The 17617-nt window shown below is 43.4% G+C and overlaps 1 protein-coding gene across 1 annotated transcript in view; it reads left to right on the forward strand.

Moving 5' to 3' along the window:
- Positions 1–2957: 2957 nt before the first annotated feature.
- The window catches only part of amacr (alpha-methylacyl-CoA racemase), a 116664-nt gene continuing 102004 nt past the window's right edge, over positions 2958–17617 (forward strand). Inside the window, exon 1 of the mRNA XM_085974194.1 lies at positions 2958–3176. The gene's annotated coding sequence lies outside the window, so the exon portion shown is untranslated. The remainder of the gene's footprint in view (positions 3177–17617) is intronic.

The following is a 17617-nucleotide window of genomic DNA, read 5'->3' on the forward strand; positions in this document are numbered from 1 at the left end:
CAGGCACCTCAAAGCACTGGAGAGGTACCACCAACGCTGCCTCCGCAAGATCCTGCAAATCCATTGGCAGGATAGGCGCACCAACGTCAGTGTTCTTGCTCAGGCCAACATCCCCAGCATCGAAGCTCTGACCACGCTCAATCAGCTCCGATGGTCGGGTCACATTGTCCGCATGCCCGATACGAGACTCCCAAAACAAGCGCTCTACTCGGAGCTCCGGCACGGCAAGAGAGCCCCAGGTGGGCAGAGGAAACACTTCAAGGACACCCTCAAAGCCTCCTTGAAAAGGTGTAACATCCCCACCGACACCTGGGAATCCCTGGCCCAAGACCGCACAAAGTGGAGGAGAAGCATCCGGGAAAGCGCCGAACACCTCGAGTCTCTTCGGCGGGAGCAAGTGGAAGCCAAGCGCAGGCAGCACAAGGAGCGCACGTCAACCCAAGCACCCCACCCACCCACCCCTTCAATCAATTCAATTCAATTCAATTCAATTCAAATCACTTTATTGGCATGACAAGTTACATCGTACGTTGCCAAAGCATCGGAAAACATTCATGTTTGTTCACAAAAATACAGATCTATCCATACAGTGTATAAACAGATATATCCCTGAGTGTATAAATATACTTTCATATAATTTATATATACTCTTTTCTTATATTTAGTGGTTGTCCCTCTGTTTATGGCAGGCTGTAACATAGTGTGCCGCTAGTGTTACGCAATTTCTCTCTTCCCCTAGTAGGTATGGGAGTTTTTGGTCATCATTCAAATTTCTGAATTCCGGGCATATTTTTGTGAATTTTGGGTAGAAATTCTCCCTTATGCCCTGATATTTTCTACAAGCTGTGAGGAAGTGCATCTCTGTCTCCACCATTCCCTGACTGCAGTGAGAGCATATCCTGTCCTCTCTTGGTAGCCGGGTCTGTCTGTGTCTACCTTTTTCGATCACCAGGTTATGTTCACTAAGTCTGTACATTGTCAAAGTTTTTCTCAGTTTGCTATCCTTTACCATGGTCAGGTAATCAGCCATGTTGTATTGTCTGTTTAGGGCCAAGTAGCAATTGAGTTTGCTTTGGGTTTTTGTTGTTTCTGCCCAATATGACAGATATTTTTCCTTTTGCTTAGCGACGATTGTGTTGGGTCGAATTCTTTGTGTTACGCTGTCACTGTCCTGGGGCTGGTTATTGTTAGTAGTGACTTCACTGAGTTCCAGGACTAGTTGACTGAGGGTATTCTTCTTTATGGTCCTCTCTTGGCATTTCAGGGCTTCGTAATGATAGCATTGGGGGTTGCTCATTTCTAGGTGTTTCCAAAATTTGGTGGCTCTTTTTTGGATAGTGATTATTAATGGATATTGGCCTAGTTCTGCCCTGCATGCATTGCTTACGGTTTTCCTTTGAGTCCGGAGGATACTTTTACAGAATTCTGCATGTAGGATCTCAAGTGGGTGTTTGTCCCATTTTGCAAATTCTTGTTGTGTTAGCGGTCCCCACACCTCACTGCCATAGAGTGCAATTGGTTCAATTACAGATTTGAAAATTTTGAGCCAAATGCTAATTGGGATTTCTATTTGGATTGATTTTTTAATGGCATAGAAAGCCCTTCTTGCTTTCTCTTTCAGTTCATTCACAGCCAGTTTGAAATTTCCCGTAGAACTGATTTTTAAGCCCAAGTATGTATAGTTAGTGGTTTGTTCAATTTTGGTTGTTCCTAGTGTGAAATTTATTTTGGGTCCCTGATGTCTGGATCTTTGCTGGAACACAAGGACTTTGGTTTTTTGGGGATTTATTGTCAGGGCCCAAGTCTGGCAGTACGACTCCAGCAGATCCAGGTTCTGCTGTAGACCCTCCTTAGTTGGTGACAGCAGAACCAGGTCGTCTGCATAGAGGAGGAATTTAACCTTGGATTCATATAGGGCGAGGCTGGGTGCTGTAGATTGTTCAAGTAGTTTTGCCAATTCATTTATGTAAATATTAAAGAGTGTCGGTGAGATTGGCGAGCCCTGCGTCACCCCCCGCCCCTGTGGGAGGTATTTTGTTTGTTTGTCTCCAATTTTAACTGCACATTTGTTGTTTGTATACATTGATTTAATTACATCATATGTTTTTCCCCCTACCCCACTTTCGATAAGTTTCAGGAATAAACCGTCATGCCAGATGGAGTCGAAAGCCTTCTGGAAATCTATAAAGCATGCGTAGATTTTGCTTTTGTTTTGATGAACGTGTTTGTCAATTAGGGTCTGTAGGGTGAAGATATGATCTGATGTTCTATAGTTTGCCAGGAATCCAATTTGGCTTTTACTCAAGACATTGTGCTCCTCTAGGAAGTTTATAAGTTTTTTGTTTATGATGCTACAGAATACCTTCCCCAGGTTACTGTTTACACAGATGCCTCGATAGTTATTTGGGTCGACTTTGTCCCCACTTTTGTATATGGGCGTTATGAGTCCTTTGTTCACCATCTGCCCCACCTGTGACAGAGACTGTAGGTCCCGCATTGGACTCATCAGTCACCTGCGAACTGATTTTTAATGTGGAAACAAGTCATCCTCGGTTCCGAGGGACTGCCTAAGAAGAGGTTGTAAAAATACTGTAATTAGATGGCAAGCCATTGAAATTAGATAAACTCAAATTTAAAATTTGACAAGAGAAAATGGGTTTGGAGTAAAGTAATTGACAATTGATATCAACCTCCAGCGCACAGCGCAAGGGGATAAAGTGGATCGAGAGTCTCTGGGTAATTAAGGGGCTGCAGTGTGATCATCAGGACAGGTTTCAAGAGCTCAGAAGTAAAGCGGACGGAATCGGGGCATCTGAAAGGGAGAAAGTAAAAGCACAAACAATCCGAGCAGTAAAGAGTGACGGCTTTTTTCAACATGGCAAATGGTACAAAATAGTTGGCAGACAGGGACAGGGGCAGGGGCTACCTGCTCTGCTTTTGACGTCTCCCTGGAGGTCTGGTCATGTGACTTGCGATCAGGTGACACCGTCCTCCCCACAGCCGGCGGTGGAGCAGTGAGTTCTGGCGAGCAGCAGGGCTGATCAGGAAAGCCAGGCTGTTGTGTAGACCAGACCAGGCCCGTCCTTCCCGAGTCAGCGGCAGCAGCACTCGGCCATTTCGGCAGCGTTGGCCAACCTTTATTTGTAGACCACCAGAATTGTTTTAACAAGCTGGAAGTGAGTGACAACGTTACTTGTACAGGTGCATTTAATATTGTAATCGAGGGTGACACCAACTCCTTAAAATCAGGTGGTTAAAGTTTAGGTGCGCGTCAGTTTGGATTGAACGCCGCTGATGATGGTGCATTGTGTGTGTGGGGAACGCACTGCCCAGGGAAGTGGCAGGGAAAAACCCGAAGGGCGAATTGAATAGATATTTGAAGGAGTGGGTAATTGAGAGCTGTAGATTTTTGGAACTATCCTTCAGCCCCCACAACCCCAACCCACCCCCAGATATCTGCGCTCCTCTAATTCTCTCCTCTTGAGCATCCCTGATTATAATCGCTCAACCTTTGGTGGCCGTGCCTTCTGTTGCCTAGTCCCTAAGCCCTGGAATTCCCTGCCTAAACCTCTCCACCTCTCTACCTCTCTTTGCTGCTTTAAGATGCTCCTTAAAACCACCTCTGACCAAGCTTTTGCTCACCTGCCCTAATTTATCCTGTGGCTTGGTGTCATTTTTTGTGGTAAAATACTCCTGTGCGGCGCCTAAGAATGTTTTACTACGTTAAAGGTGCTGTATAAATACAAGTTATTATTAAAACCTTTTCTGGTCCTGTATTTCTATGTTCCTAAGACTAAGGTCAAAATTAACAAAGTACATTTGTGAAATTAAAGAACAGCAAACTGAAGCTGTGAGAAAAGTTAAAGGGATGATTAAGTGGGTAGTGGACAGGAAAATAATGCAGAAATTGGAATTAATTTTAAGTCTGCTTTAAGATATGTGAAAATAGAAAAATATCATAAAGACCGCAGTGGCTTGCTAAGTATACCATACACAATCCAAAGGTAAAGTAGAAGCATTCTATAAGATACAAAGGCCTGGAATTTGCAGTCAGCGGTGAAGCAAAGACATTTGCCGCTGGCCCTGAAGAAAACTGCCCACAAAGATCTTGCGATCTCTATGGTGAGAAGTTTTCCTTTTTTGGTGTGTAAGTGAGATCAGTGTACTCTTTTTGGGTACAAACAAATAAACTGTAAATTAACAAAAATACATTAAATGAAACTTAACAAATTAAATGGAAATTGGGTTGGCCGGGGTGATAAAGCACTCCAGTCCCTGCGGTGTCCACCAGTCATCGAAGGCCTCGAGGGTGCCGGCAGACACCCCGTGCTCCATCTCCAGGGCCACCCGGGCGCGGACATGGCTGCGGAAGAGAGGCAGGCAGTCGGGCCGAACGACCGCCTGCTGCCTGGACCAGTTGATGGCCACTTTGGCTAGGCCCAGCAGCAGTCTTACGAGGAGGTCCCCCGATCTGTCCGCTCCGTGTAGTGGGGAATCCCTAGAGCGATGCTGCAGTGATGGCAACAAGCTGTCTAAGCAGCCAATCACACTGCAGAATTCTCACAGATGGAACCAAGAAATAAAGTTGCTTTCTTTTGGACTTTTTAAAAAGGTCACCGAGAGCAAGACAAAGATTGGGGCTCTCACGTAGGGAAAAGGTAAATCTAAAATAAATAAGAGCAAACTTTAAAAAATACATAATTTTTTTTTAAGTTTCTTAAAGTCTAATTTTTATCATAATGAATAAATTTGACCACAAAATTAAAGTTAGTTTTTCAGGGCCATAACGTTTAGCAGTCATTACACTGTTAAAACCTGTGTTGCACCTAATCCAACAAGGCCTAACTTTTAATGAGGTATTTAACAGTAATATTACCGTGGAAAGCCCAAGTTTTCATCAGTTTCACTCATTTCACTGATTGCGACTGTGGGGGTTGGGGCCACAGCACAGCCAGTGTCGGAGCAGTGAATGACTGACCGCAACTTCAGGATTTCTGCGTTAGGATGCGCATGCGCTAAATCCTGAAGTTACGGTCAGTTTCAAAGGGGTAATAGCAGCGAGCATTGTTAGTTCACTGTTATTACCCACCACAAATTCCGGGCCAAAGAAAGAGTTATGTACACTGAGTCAATTGTGGATAATGTGGTGAGCCTTGGCTTTTCAGGAGATGTTTGATAAAGTTCTTCAATGATCTTACAAGCCAAATTAAGGCACGTGCAATTGGGTGCAACCTCACGAAATGATCGAAAACTGGTTGGGAGGTAGTGTCACAATCTCTAGGGTCAGGACCTGAGAACTTCTATCTGAAGTACCTCCCTACTGACTGCTATCTCTGATGAACCAGACTACAGTTCATTAGCCAGGGAGAGGAGATTCATGCCTTAGGCTTGAGGATGGTTAATCATCCCAATAAATAGATTAGTTTAAATAATTAATTTTTTATTTAGCATCAGATTTCTCCACATATATAATTCTTACTTCAGGTGATTTAGTTCAGCAAAAAGGCAGGCATATGACAGAACAGTTTACATAGACAACAGCAACATAGCCAAAAATATATAAGCTTATCCACAATCAATTCTCACAATCAAATCACAAACTAATCTATTCTCTACCAAGCAGGCAGCTCCAGATTATTGGCAGCTAAGGTTTCACCTGCTGCTGAGGGTTTCATCTGTTTCTAAGGATTCCTCTCCCCAGGAGTTTGGTTTATATTCCCTTCTAATTCAGCTAAGTCTCTCCTCCTACAACGCCACTTCATTATTGGTTGTAATGACAGTGAAACTGTCGGCGCTCACTGTCCTTACTGTGTAAAACTGACAGTAACTTCTGGCGTCCGCACATGCACAGTTAAATGCGGAAATCCAGAAGTTGCTGTCAGTGATACCACGCTCCTCCACAGGGTGCGCTGTTGCTGTCTGAGAATTCTTCAATCTGATTGGCTGATCAGCCTGCCTGCTGCCTGCCCTGTTGCTAGACACCACAGATCCTTTATAGATGGCACCAAAATCAAAGTGACGTCGAAAATGAGGAAATCTACACTATAGAGCCCGCTAAATCTTTGTGGGCAGCATTTATCGAGGTCAGCGGCGAGTACCATCCCTTCGCCGCTGTCCGCAAACTCCGGGGCCATTATATTTGCCCCTTTTCTAAATAAGCTGTTGTTTTCTTTGAAGTCGAGCCCCCTTGTACCTAGAACAGTCTGTTCCCTTCCAGAGGAAATGGTGCATTAAACTGGAAGGGGCCCCATTTTTCCAGAACAATGTTGCAACAGTAAGAACAATATTCTGGAAGAAGGGGGGTCAAATGACCCTGAAGTGCCCTCATCAAGATGCAAGCCTATCTTGGGATCTTGAGTGACATGTCCATGACACTTGTACCTAGTGTAAGCAGCCATAGATAGTACAGCTGACTGCCTAGATGAACAGCCAACAAAAAAACATTTGGAAAGAGGAAAACTGGGACTGCATTCATCTGCAACAGTAGCAGGCAGAGAGTTGGGATATAAGATACATTTTTGGATTATTGGGAAGTGACAAGTGATGTCCCCTAGGGACCAGTGGCGGGGCCCCAGATTTTCATTTTACATATAAATGATCTGGCTATAGAAATTTAGGGGAGTATATTTAAATTTAAACGTCATACTTAGCTGGAAGCTATGGTCAATTGTGAAGAAGAAAGTATAAAATTGCGAAAGGACATTGGCAGATTAAGGTGGAACAGTGGCAAATGCCGTTCAATCTAATAGTGTTAGGCAGTACTCTTTGGATGTAAAAATAACACCTGGGAAGACAATCTAAATGGAAATTGTTGGCGGTGAACAAAATGATTTTAGGGTTCCAGGTAGAGAAATCATTTAAAGATGCCTCGCAGGTGCAGAAAAAACCAATGGGCTGTTAGGCTTCATCACAAGAGGTATGAAATATAAGATCAGTGAAGTACTACTCCCGTTATAGAGTGCTAGTCAGACGTTGTTTGTAGCACAGGAAACTTTGGTTTATCCGGAGGTTAACTGTCCGGAATGCGCGAGCCACCGGCAAAATTCAGGAGTCGGTTCAGTAAGTTTTTTTTCTTTCTGTTGCTTTTTTTTCACCAGTCAGGCTCTGCAAGGTCTAGCTAAAGCTGTTGCTTAGCTACAGAGACGCTTGCAAGCTACGGCCGACTGTTTAGAAGCTGTTAGGGTTTGTTGCTAGATACGGAGCTCAAAAGCTTCCGTATGTTTTAACATTAGCGCTGGTTTGTCCGGCAGTTTTGATGGGACGGCAACAGCTCAGTCCCGTCAGTGCCGGATATCACAAAGTTTCCTGTATTGTGTTCACATTGCGGAGAATATACTGGTTGAAGGAGTCCAGTGACGGTTTGCCATGGCGGAACATAGAAACAGAAATTTTAGCACAGCAGGAGGCCCATTGGGCCTTTTTTGCTTGAGTTGAATTTGGGCCGCTGCCAAGAGCTGATTTTTTTTTTGTCCAGTGGATATAACTTCCTTGGATTTTTAGAAAGCATTTATTAAAGTTCTGTATGCAAAGTTTTTAAACAAGATTTGATTCAAGGACTTGATGGTTTACGAATTGCACTGGAAACTTTCTTGGCAGTACAAAGCAGGTGACAATGAAGGGGAAAAAAGCTGTGTCTTGGCAAAGGAGATAGTAACTAATGGAGTTCTGTACATCCTCTTTTGTTTATGTTTTTTGTAGAAGTAATGTGGAGGCTACTTCTTGCCTATGGAATTTGCTAATGAAACATGAGTGACTAGTGAATATATATAGGATACTGATTTTACTGAAACACAGGATTAGAAGAATTCTCCAAAAGAAATAGTGAATTAGTGTAACAAAGTTCCAACTAAAGTCAGTTGATCCTTCTTGAAAAAGCCATTCTAAGCTTCGTAGTTAAAAATAGAATCGGCAACTCTATGACTAGGTAAGCATATGTTGGATATTGATAGTATTGATGCCCAGGAAGGGATGAAACACCAAAAAGATTGATGGCATTTAGATGGACATGAACAAATTAAGCAGATCGGCTAGAACATGTAGATTAAAAATGAACAAACTATGACAGAGATTAGTGATTATTGAAATTCTGCACTCTTCCCAAATAGAACAGTGGATATGTGCAACAAAGTTCCAGCTAAAGCAGTTGGTACATTGGTCAGGATTTTGCGGTGATAATGATTGCGTTCACCATCATTATCCCTCTGAAACTGACAGCAACTACAGAATTTAGCGCATGCACAGATAAACGTGGAAATCCTGAAGTTGGGGTCAGTTATTCACAGCTCTGCCACAGGTTGCGCTGTGGAACTCCCCAGAGCTGGCAATCAATTAAAATCACATAAGGATGAAAACGTCCTCATTATGCTGGAATATTGCTGTTAAACCACCACCACCCCCCCCCCCCCCCCCAAAAAAAAAGTTGAGCCTTGTTGAAAGAAGTGTAACTAGGTTTTCAACGGCGTACTGACTGCTGAACAACTGTTTTGGCTCTGAAAAAACTAATTTTATATTTGTAAAACTAATTTTATATTTGTGGAATGACAAACTTTTCCATTAATATATTAAGAATCACATGGTTTTTAATATATTTTAAGTTTGTTTAACCCTATGTGCAAGTCCCAATCTTTATTTTGCTCTCTGTAAAATTTATCAAATGTAAATTATAATCTGTGCATTTTACTTCCTGGTTTGCTGTCTGTGAGAATTCTTCAATGTGATTGGCTGCTTAGCCTGCTTGATTTGGTGGCAGATTCAAACAGAGGTCAGGAGAGCTGAAATCGACGCCACAGAGATCACTAGATCTTTATGAGCAGCTTTCTTCAAGGTCAGCGGCAAGTGCCATCGCTTCGTCGCTGATCGCAAATTTTGGGCCATTATATTCATTAGCTCCTTCAAAAAAAACCTTGCTGGGGTTGGTAAGTATAAACTGAGTTTAGCAAATATTGAATGGTACACCAAGGATCCTATGCTGCTAAGACCAGGGCTATCAATTGTGGAGAACAGCCAGCCAGAATTCAATATTAAGGGAAAGGATATAAAAAATATGCTGTGGAATTTGCATGATTACAGTTGGCGATCATGATATATTTGAGCAGAATTTCCCTTAGCAGATTAAATGGTAGGATGGAGTTCATGGTAGAGGGAGGTTGTTTAATTTGTGGAATAGGCAGTCTCAAAATTTACTAGCATACAATGTCACTACAAAGTGCTGCATTGAAGGTTAATTAACTGCAGCCAGTGATTGATTTAGAAAAGATTATACAACCAGCTATCTGCATCTGAAAGAGAGGGTAAAATATCTTAGAATATTCAGACTTTCTGTTGCAGGATCTCAACTGAAACATTAACCTGTCTTTCTCTTTCAGATGGTGACAGGTCTGTTTTTTGTCTACAGCATTTTCTATTTTTATTTTACTCGTTCTAAGGCGATCTTTTATTTAAAAACTTGCAAATTGAAGGAACCGCATCATTTTAAGATTACACCAGACATTTTAAAAGGAGCGGTGGTTGGATATTAGGGTCTTAATAAAGAACATATGAGACATAGCTATCTGCACGAAAAGGCATTTTATCTGTCAAAACATTTACTTCTTAAAAAATAAAAGTTAAACTCAAAGGAAAATCACTCTGACTTTGACCTGATTCCACTCCTGCTCGTAGCAGCAGTTTTAGGGAAGGGTAATGGAAATGAAGAGATGTGACCAATCTGCAGTAGTTGCATGAAAAGTATTTGATCTTCTTTGCTCCCTGTGGTTATGCAGTATTCTTGTTTTGCTTATTACATGTGCAGTAGGACCTTCCAGGTACATAGAAGGTACAAGATGAATGTCAATGTGTTAGATGGCAGCTATCCAGTCAAGAATTGGATTATTGTGCGTAATTCACAGGTTAATATTTATACTGATGAATTATGCATTTTTATTGAAAAAAAATCCCAACTATTTTAGAGCGTTGATGGTGGCATTGTCATATAAGATCTCACAGGATTACTGATTCCCATAATAACAGAAAATACTGGAAACACTCAGCAGGTCCGGCAGCATCCATGGAGAGAGAAACAGAGTCAACGTTTCAGGTCTGTGACCCTTCATCAGAACTGGAAAGGGTTAGAGGTGTAACAGGTTTGAGGCAGGGAAAGGATTAGGGGAGGAAAGAACAAAAGGGACGGTCTGTGATAGGGTGGAAGGCAGCAGTGGTTAAATGTTGCAAATGGTGATGGCAGAATCATCAACAGCTGCTGTCTGAAAGAATAGGGACAGAGGTCCTACCTTCCACCACTCCTGCCTTCTACCCTATCATAGACCGTCCCTTTTGTTTTTTCTTCCCCTGCCTCTGCACCTGCTTACAATCTGTTACATCTCTAATTTTTTCCAGTTCTGACGAAGGGTCACAGACCTGAAACATTAACTCTGTTTCTCTCGACATGGATGCTGCCTGACCTGCTGAGTGTTTCCAGTATCCGCAGTATTTTGCTATTGTATTACTGATTCCCATGCCTGCCATATCTATGGGCCCTCCTAGGGTCCATACAAATGGGTTGAGGGAGACACATCGGTAAGCAGTCTGCATGTGCTGCTCTCCTGTTTTTATACTGATCTCATTAAAGGCCTGTTGGTCCCTATCCTGTTGACAGTAGTTTAGTGCCAGTTTTAGAAGTAGGCAAATTATATTTCATGTGTATATGGGATTTATATTTCTAAGGAGAATTGCAGACATGCATCCCCAGAAAAATTAGATTTTTTACGCTTTGGTGCTTTTTCCAGCATTTTAATTGACGTGTGGGCGTACAATCAGAGGATTAAGTAGCTGGGGAGAGTACAGTGCAATGCAAATTCTTCATCATTCATTGGAAAGAACAGATGGTTTCATGCTTTCTCATGCTCTGCACAAAAAAAAACTTACCATCACACTCATGTATACTTAATTTATTACTGACACAGTTCCAACTCCTGTGTTACCTTGGTCATCATCTCAACATCATAATTGTCATTTATATTTCAAGGATCACTGATTACTGTAATAGGAGTGTCTACACTAAGACTGATCAAGCTACAAAGTCACACTGAATGAAGATTTGCTAATATCTGCAATCCGTTTGCATCAGATGTGCATAAAAGTAGATTTGAGTCAATTTCTATCATAGCCAAAAAGGAAAAATACTTTATGATGAGCTTGTAGATATTTACAAAGATGCTAACAGGACTGAGAGGTTATACCTATAGGAAATATTGAACTGGCTGGGGCTCTCTTTTCTTGAGAAGAGGAGGCTGAGGGGTAACCTGTATAGCGGTCTTTAAGATTATGAAAGGATTTGATAGGGTAGATGTACAGCAGATGTTTCCACGTCTGGGGAGACCAAAACTAGGGCCATAAATGTAAGATCGTCACTAATTTGCCGATGACACCAAACTTGGGGGTGTGGCAAACAGTGATGATACCAATCGACTGCAACAGGACATAGAAAGGCTAGCAGAATGGGCAGACAAGTGGCAGATGGAATTTAATACAGAGAAGTGTGCGGTGATGTATTTTGGTAGAAGGAACAGGGAGAGGCAATATACACTTAATGGCACAGTTGTAAAGGGTGTGCAGGGACAGAGGGACCTGGGAGTTAATGTGCATAGGTCCCTGAAGGTGCCGAGGCATATTGAGAGAGTGGTTAGCAAAGCGTATGGGATCTTGGGCTTCATAAATAGATGTATGGAGTACAAAAGTAGAGAAGTTATGCTGAACCTTTAAAGCGCTGGTTAGGCCACAACTGGAGTATTGCATCCAGTTCTGGTCACCACACTTTAGGAAGGATGTGAAGGCACTTGAGCGGGTGCAAAGGAGATTTACCAGAATAGTTCCAGGGATGGGGGATCTTAGCTACAAGGACAGGTTGGAGAAGCTTGATTTGTTTTCATTAGAGCAAAGGAGGTTGCGAGGTGATTTGATGGAGGTGTACAAGATTATGACGGGTTTGGATAAGCTAGACGGGGAAAGGCTGTTCCCGCTAGTTGATGGTACAAGGACTAGGGGACACAGATTGAAGGTTTTGGGCAAGAGATACAGGGGAGACGTGAGGGAAAACTTTTTTACGCAGCGAGTGGTGAGGACCTGAAACTCACTGTCGACGGAAGTGGTGGAAGCGGACACACTCAATGTTTTCAAGGGGAGACTGGATAGGCACTTGAGGGAAATAAACTTGCAGGGCTACGGGGATAGAGCGGGGGAATGGGGCTTACTGGATTGCTCTACAGAGAGCCGGCACGGACTCGATGGGCCGAATGGCCTCCTTCTGTGCAGTTATGACTGTATAATAAATCGAATAGGTAATTCAGGATTAGGTCGACTAGGCCCGAATTCACTAGAGTTTAGAAGAATGAGAAGGGATCTCATTGAAACGTATAAAATTCTGACAGACTGGATGCAGGGAGGATGTTTCCCCTGGCTGGGGGGGGTCTAGAACGAGAGGTCACAGTCTCAGGATAGAACATTTAGGACTGAGATGAGGAGAAATTTCTTCACTCAGAGGGTGGTGAACCTGTGAATTCTCTATCACAGAGGGCTGTGGAGGCCAAGTCACTGAATATATTTAAGAAGCCAATAGATAGATTTCTAGACACAAAAGGCATCAAGGGGTATGGGGAGAGAGTGAGAATATGGTATTGAGATAGAGGATCAGCTATGATCATATTGAATGGCGGAGCAGGCTCGAAGGGCCGAATGGCCTACTCCTGCTCCTATTTTTCTATGTTTCTAGGAGAAACTTGTTTACGCAGAGAGTGGTTATAATGTGGAACCCGCTACACAGGGAGTAGTTGAGATGAATAGTATAGATGCATTTAACAGGAAGCTAGATGTGTACACGAGGGAGAAAAGAATAGAAGGATATGTTGATGGGGTTGGATGAAGAGGGGTGGGAGGAGGCTCGAGTGGAGCATAAACACCGGCCTGGACCAGTTGGGCTGAATGGCCTGTTTGCTGTAATATATCAAATATATAGTTTCTATTCTGTACACTGCTTTATATAATTGAAAACTATTATGGTGAGTCATGTACATCTTGGCAATCTATTAACTAAATAATATAGTTGCTGCTTATACCACTATACTTTAAGTCCAGAAATTATTGTTTATGATTATTGTGTGATACTACTCCTGTTTGCTGTGTTAACACAGGCATAAACCATTCATATTAAACTGATAAACACCTCAGTTATGATAGCTGACAGGAATGTGATCCAAATGAGTTAAACATTTGTCTGCTAAAATCACCAGTAGTCATTTCCAGGCTTTGGTCTTGAAATTAATTCCATAATACAGAATATAAATAGCTGTTCATTGCACTAATTGTCACAGAGCCATAGGATTTTCATTCCTATGAACATATAAAACTGACGGGTAGGAAAAGACCAGCGAGTCCATCAAGCCTACCCCATGCCACGATGATGGAACTATCAAGGCTAAACATGACTTCCCTCCCCTGCTGCCATGTAATTTCTGCAAAAAAGCAGAAAAAACCCGGGGCCAATCAGGAAAAAAAAAACTCTCATTTCTCTCTGACCCCTTCAGGCGATCAAAACCAGTCGAGCAGCCCACATGGACCAAGTATTAGGTGTGATCCCTGCCCCAGTCAGGAACCAATCCAGCTCCCTCTTGAAAGCATGCAGAGACTCCGCACTCACCACACCAGCTGACAATATATTTTCAGAGGCTTGCATTTCTCTGGGAAAAGAAGAACCGCCTAATATCCAGTCTATTCCTACGCTTACATAGTTTAAACTCGTGTCCCCTGGACCTCCCCAATCTGTTAAACTGGAATAATCTATCAATACGTACACTATCCAGCCCTTTATTTTATAGACCTCTATCAGGTCACCTCTAAGTCTACGCTGCTCTAAAAGTCCTTGAGCCTATCTGACATTACAATAGTGACTACATTTCAAAAAGTACTTAATTGGCTCTAAAGTGCTTTGGGACGTCCTGAGGTTGTGAAAAGCACTTTCTTGTTTCAAAAAGTTCTTTCTTGCTAGTTTTACCTTGACCTGTGATGTGTCATCGTGTGCTTTAGGACTCAAAACCCTTAGCCTTTAAAAATAAAACATGGATATACTCCAAAAAGCGGGCATGCTATTGCCGCAAAAAATAAGAAAGTGGGAATATGCTCCACTATATCTCAGCCTGTAGAGCTGATTTTATGGGAACCTAAGCACATTGTTTCGTCTTGTGTAATGCACGTTAATATGGGTGGGCCATGTAGTGCGTCAGTGCATTTAGTAGACTGGAGGAGGAACCATGGATCTGACAGCAAAATCCAAGATACATGAAAATCATGGGTCACCACTGCTGTCTGCTCTTGAGGTCATACCATTTGTATTCGGGTATCTTGTCAATGGACAGAAGTACCTGCTGTCAATAAGTGAGGTTGTCAACTTGAGTGCTGTCAGTGCTGAATTGCAAACTGTTTTTAGATTGATCAAGCTCATTTCATGCATGATCCTTGCAGTAGTCGAGAGAGGCGACTTTTATCCGATCAATCTCAGCTGAGTGACAAATGTTAATACCAGGTAACACAATGTATCATAATGGCCCACGATTGACTGTCAAAATAACGGTGAGGCTAATGGCGCGTGCCGTTATTTATGCGCGAATGATACAGCAACTTCAGGCGAGGGCAGGTGCACGGTTATATGCGGAAATCCAAAAGTTGCTGTCCCAAGTTGCATCGCTCCACCCTTAGCTTCATGAAAACTGCATCTCATTGTCTACCTCACCATTGAAATGCATTGAATGACTTGAAATTGCTGTATTTGCGCAGTAGATACAAACTAAGCTCGTCACAAGAAGTTAAGTCTTGTCCATTTCAATTCTAAGTACTCTTTTAACAATGTGATAAGTGTTAATTAATGCCAGTCAACCACTCTGGCACTGAAAATTAACCATTACAAGTGTGGTGTCTCATTCCTTCAGCTCTTAATTGTTGAAGCACGGTGGCATAGTGGTTAGCACTGTTGCCTCACAGCGCCAGGGACCCGGGTTCGAATCCGGCCTCGGGTGACTGTCTGTGTGGAGTTTGCACATTCTCCCCGTGTTTGCGTGGGTTTCCTCCGGGTGTTCCGGTTTCCTCCCACAGTCCAAAGATGTGCGGGTTAGGATGATTGGCTATGATAAATTGACCCTTAGTGTTAGGGGGATTAAATACGTGGGGTTACGGGGATCGGGTGGGATATGTGTCGGTGCAGGCTCGATGGGCCGAAATGGCCTCTATCTGCACTGTGGGGTTTCTGTGATTTCTGTGAAAATGTCAAATTTTAAATTACAATTTTTTTTACTTTTCCTTTCTGTCTCTTTTCTCTCTCTTTTAATCCAATCTTTCTTTCTCTCTTTATTTCTCTTTCTGTACCTGATTTGACATTGAATTCACCTAATCCTAATTTACACTTCCTTCTCAGTCCTTGTGCTATTTATTTCACAACCCTTCATTCTGATTGTTTAATGAGATACACAGTTGCTTGCCTTGTTCACTTGGGTCCCAGGTGCCCGGTTTCCCTCGCTGCGACGTTATCAGCTCGCACTTTCAGCAACTTGCGGCGCAAAAAATGTAAAAACCTAAGGGGGAGAAATTGGGTGAGTAGCGCCACCTGTTAGCGCCTAAAGAGGCAGTCAGTGGCTGTAGCGCCACTGGCTGCGTCTCCGGCGATATTCAGTAGGGGCGCTAATGGTGGCGTTAGGCATTTGCGCTGCGCCGCCACCGATGACGTCATCGGTGTGCGCAGCGCCCCATTCGTGCGCCGTTCGCGATATTTGGTAGCGAACGCCGCAGTTGCGCCGCTCGCTACCCGCGCCCGGTTCATGGGGCCTTACTGTGCCGGCAGTGGCGCAAGTTAAGGTGGAGGTGCGGTGCGGCCGCTTTTCCGGCGGCCGCCTGCCAGCACCTCCGTCCCCGGCCTCCTAACCACCCCCCCCGCAGCATTGCCGGCTGTTTCCCGAGAGCCCGGCACTTCTCCTTGGTGCCGGGCTCATTTGCCGGCACTCGCGATCGGGGCTCGCGCTGTTGCAGGCACCTCCCCCTTAACAGTGGGAGGATGGCCTGCAGTACCGCAGCGTGCCGTGCCGCAGCGATATTCAGTTTCAGCGCCCTAAGAGGGACGTGGAGCGCCTCGAGCCTCGCCCCATGTCCCTCGAGGGGCAATGAAACTGAATATCTGGCGATCGGTATCACTCCGATCGCTGCGCTAAATCCTGCGCTCCGCCGACTTTTGCGCCACTTTGGCGCCCCAACCCAATTTCTAGGCCTAAATGTGCACGGGCAAGTCTAACTAAAGGCAGATGCCATTAGATAGCTTGCCATGCAAATTATGGCCAATTCTAGCTGATGTCTGGTGATATTCACATGAACAAAGAAGTATATTTTCCAGTAACTGGTTCTACTCCAGTGAAAGTGCAGTGGAATAATGGGTATACCTACATCTCAAAGTATGACAAATTCAACATTTCACTTTTTTTGTATAGTGGATGACTGTGGCAAAAATTGAGGTGATTTTTTTCCCCAATTTTATGTGGAGAAATTGCAAGCTATTTTTTGTGTTTTGGTGCTGATTTTTATACAGGTATTACATTAGCACTCTTTCTCCCCCATCACAGCACACAGTTCATGTTGCCACTCCCAGCTCCACAACACAATGCTGTTTTGGGGATGGGACTCCACTGTGAATGGGAATTTCTCATCTCGCAAAGTGATTATGCAAATTCCTGCCCACAGCAGAATTCCAATCCCTGGAACAGCACCAAAATCGGGTGGGAGACGGGAACAACACTAAGGGGCAGAACCAAATGCAGAAAAGTGGACACTGACCTCAAAACATTGCCAAATACCATTTATGGTCCAGTTCCAGGACACTTGGCTTCCCTTGCTAATATATTGCATCAGGATGCAACTCTAAATAAATTACTTACTACAGGGCCAGTGGACTTTAATTCGAGAATGAACTGCTGACTGTAGTGGGCAATCATTAACAACCTGTGCCTCAAAATAAGGTCTCTTTAGAATGTAACTCAAATAGTGTCCAATGGAGGAAGCATCGCTAATTACTTAATCTTTACTGGGAAGTGAGCTTGTTTATGCCGAAAAGAATATGTTCTACGGAGAAAAAAAAAATAGTGGCGGAAGCAGGTAGGAAACGGCGAGAAATAGGGGAAGAAACAGAATGTCAGAGGAATGGCATCCATTGAAAGCCACATGGAAACATAGAAGATAGAAGCAGGAGTAGGCCATTCGGCCCCTCGAGCCTGTTCCGCCATTTAACGAGATCATGGCTGATCAGCCAAACTCAGTACCCTGTCCCTGCCTTCTCCCCATATCCCTTGATCCCTTTAGCCTTAAGAAATATATCTAACTCCTTCTTGAATATATTTAATGAATTGGCCTCAACTGCCTTCTGTGGTAGAGAATTCCACAGGTTCACCACTCTGGGTGAAGAAATTCCTCCTCATCTCAGTCCTAAATGGCTTACCCCTTATCCTTAGATATCCATAACTATTGTAAATGGACAGAAGTAGCAAGGCCGAGCAAACAGCACTGATTCATTGAGCGGTGGAGCCCTTTCCCTCCCTCTTTTCACCCGGATGAGCAA

Source organism: Somniosus microcephalus, chromosome 2 (assembly GCF_052327205.1).
Source record: "Somniosus microcephalus isolate GS21.2 chromosome 2, FLI_Smic_1.0, whole genome shotgun sequence".
Taxonomy (NCBI): domain Eukaryota; kingdom Metazoa; phylum Chordata; class Chondrichthyes; order Squaliformes; family Somniosidae; genus Somniosus; species Somniosus microcephalus.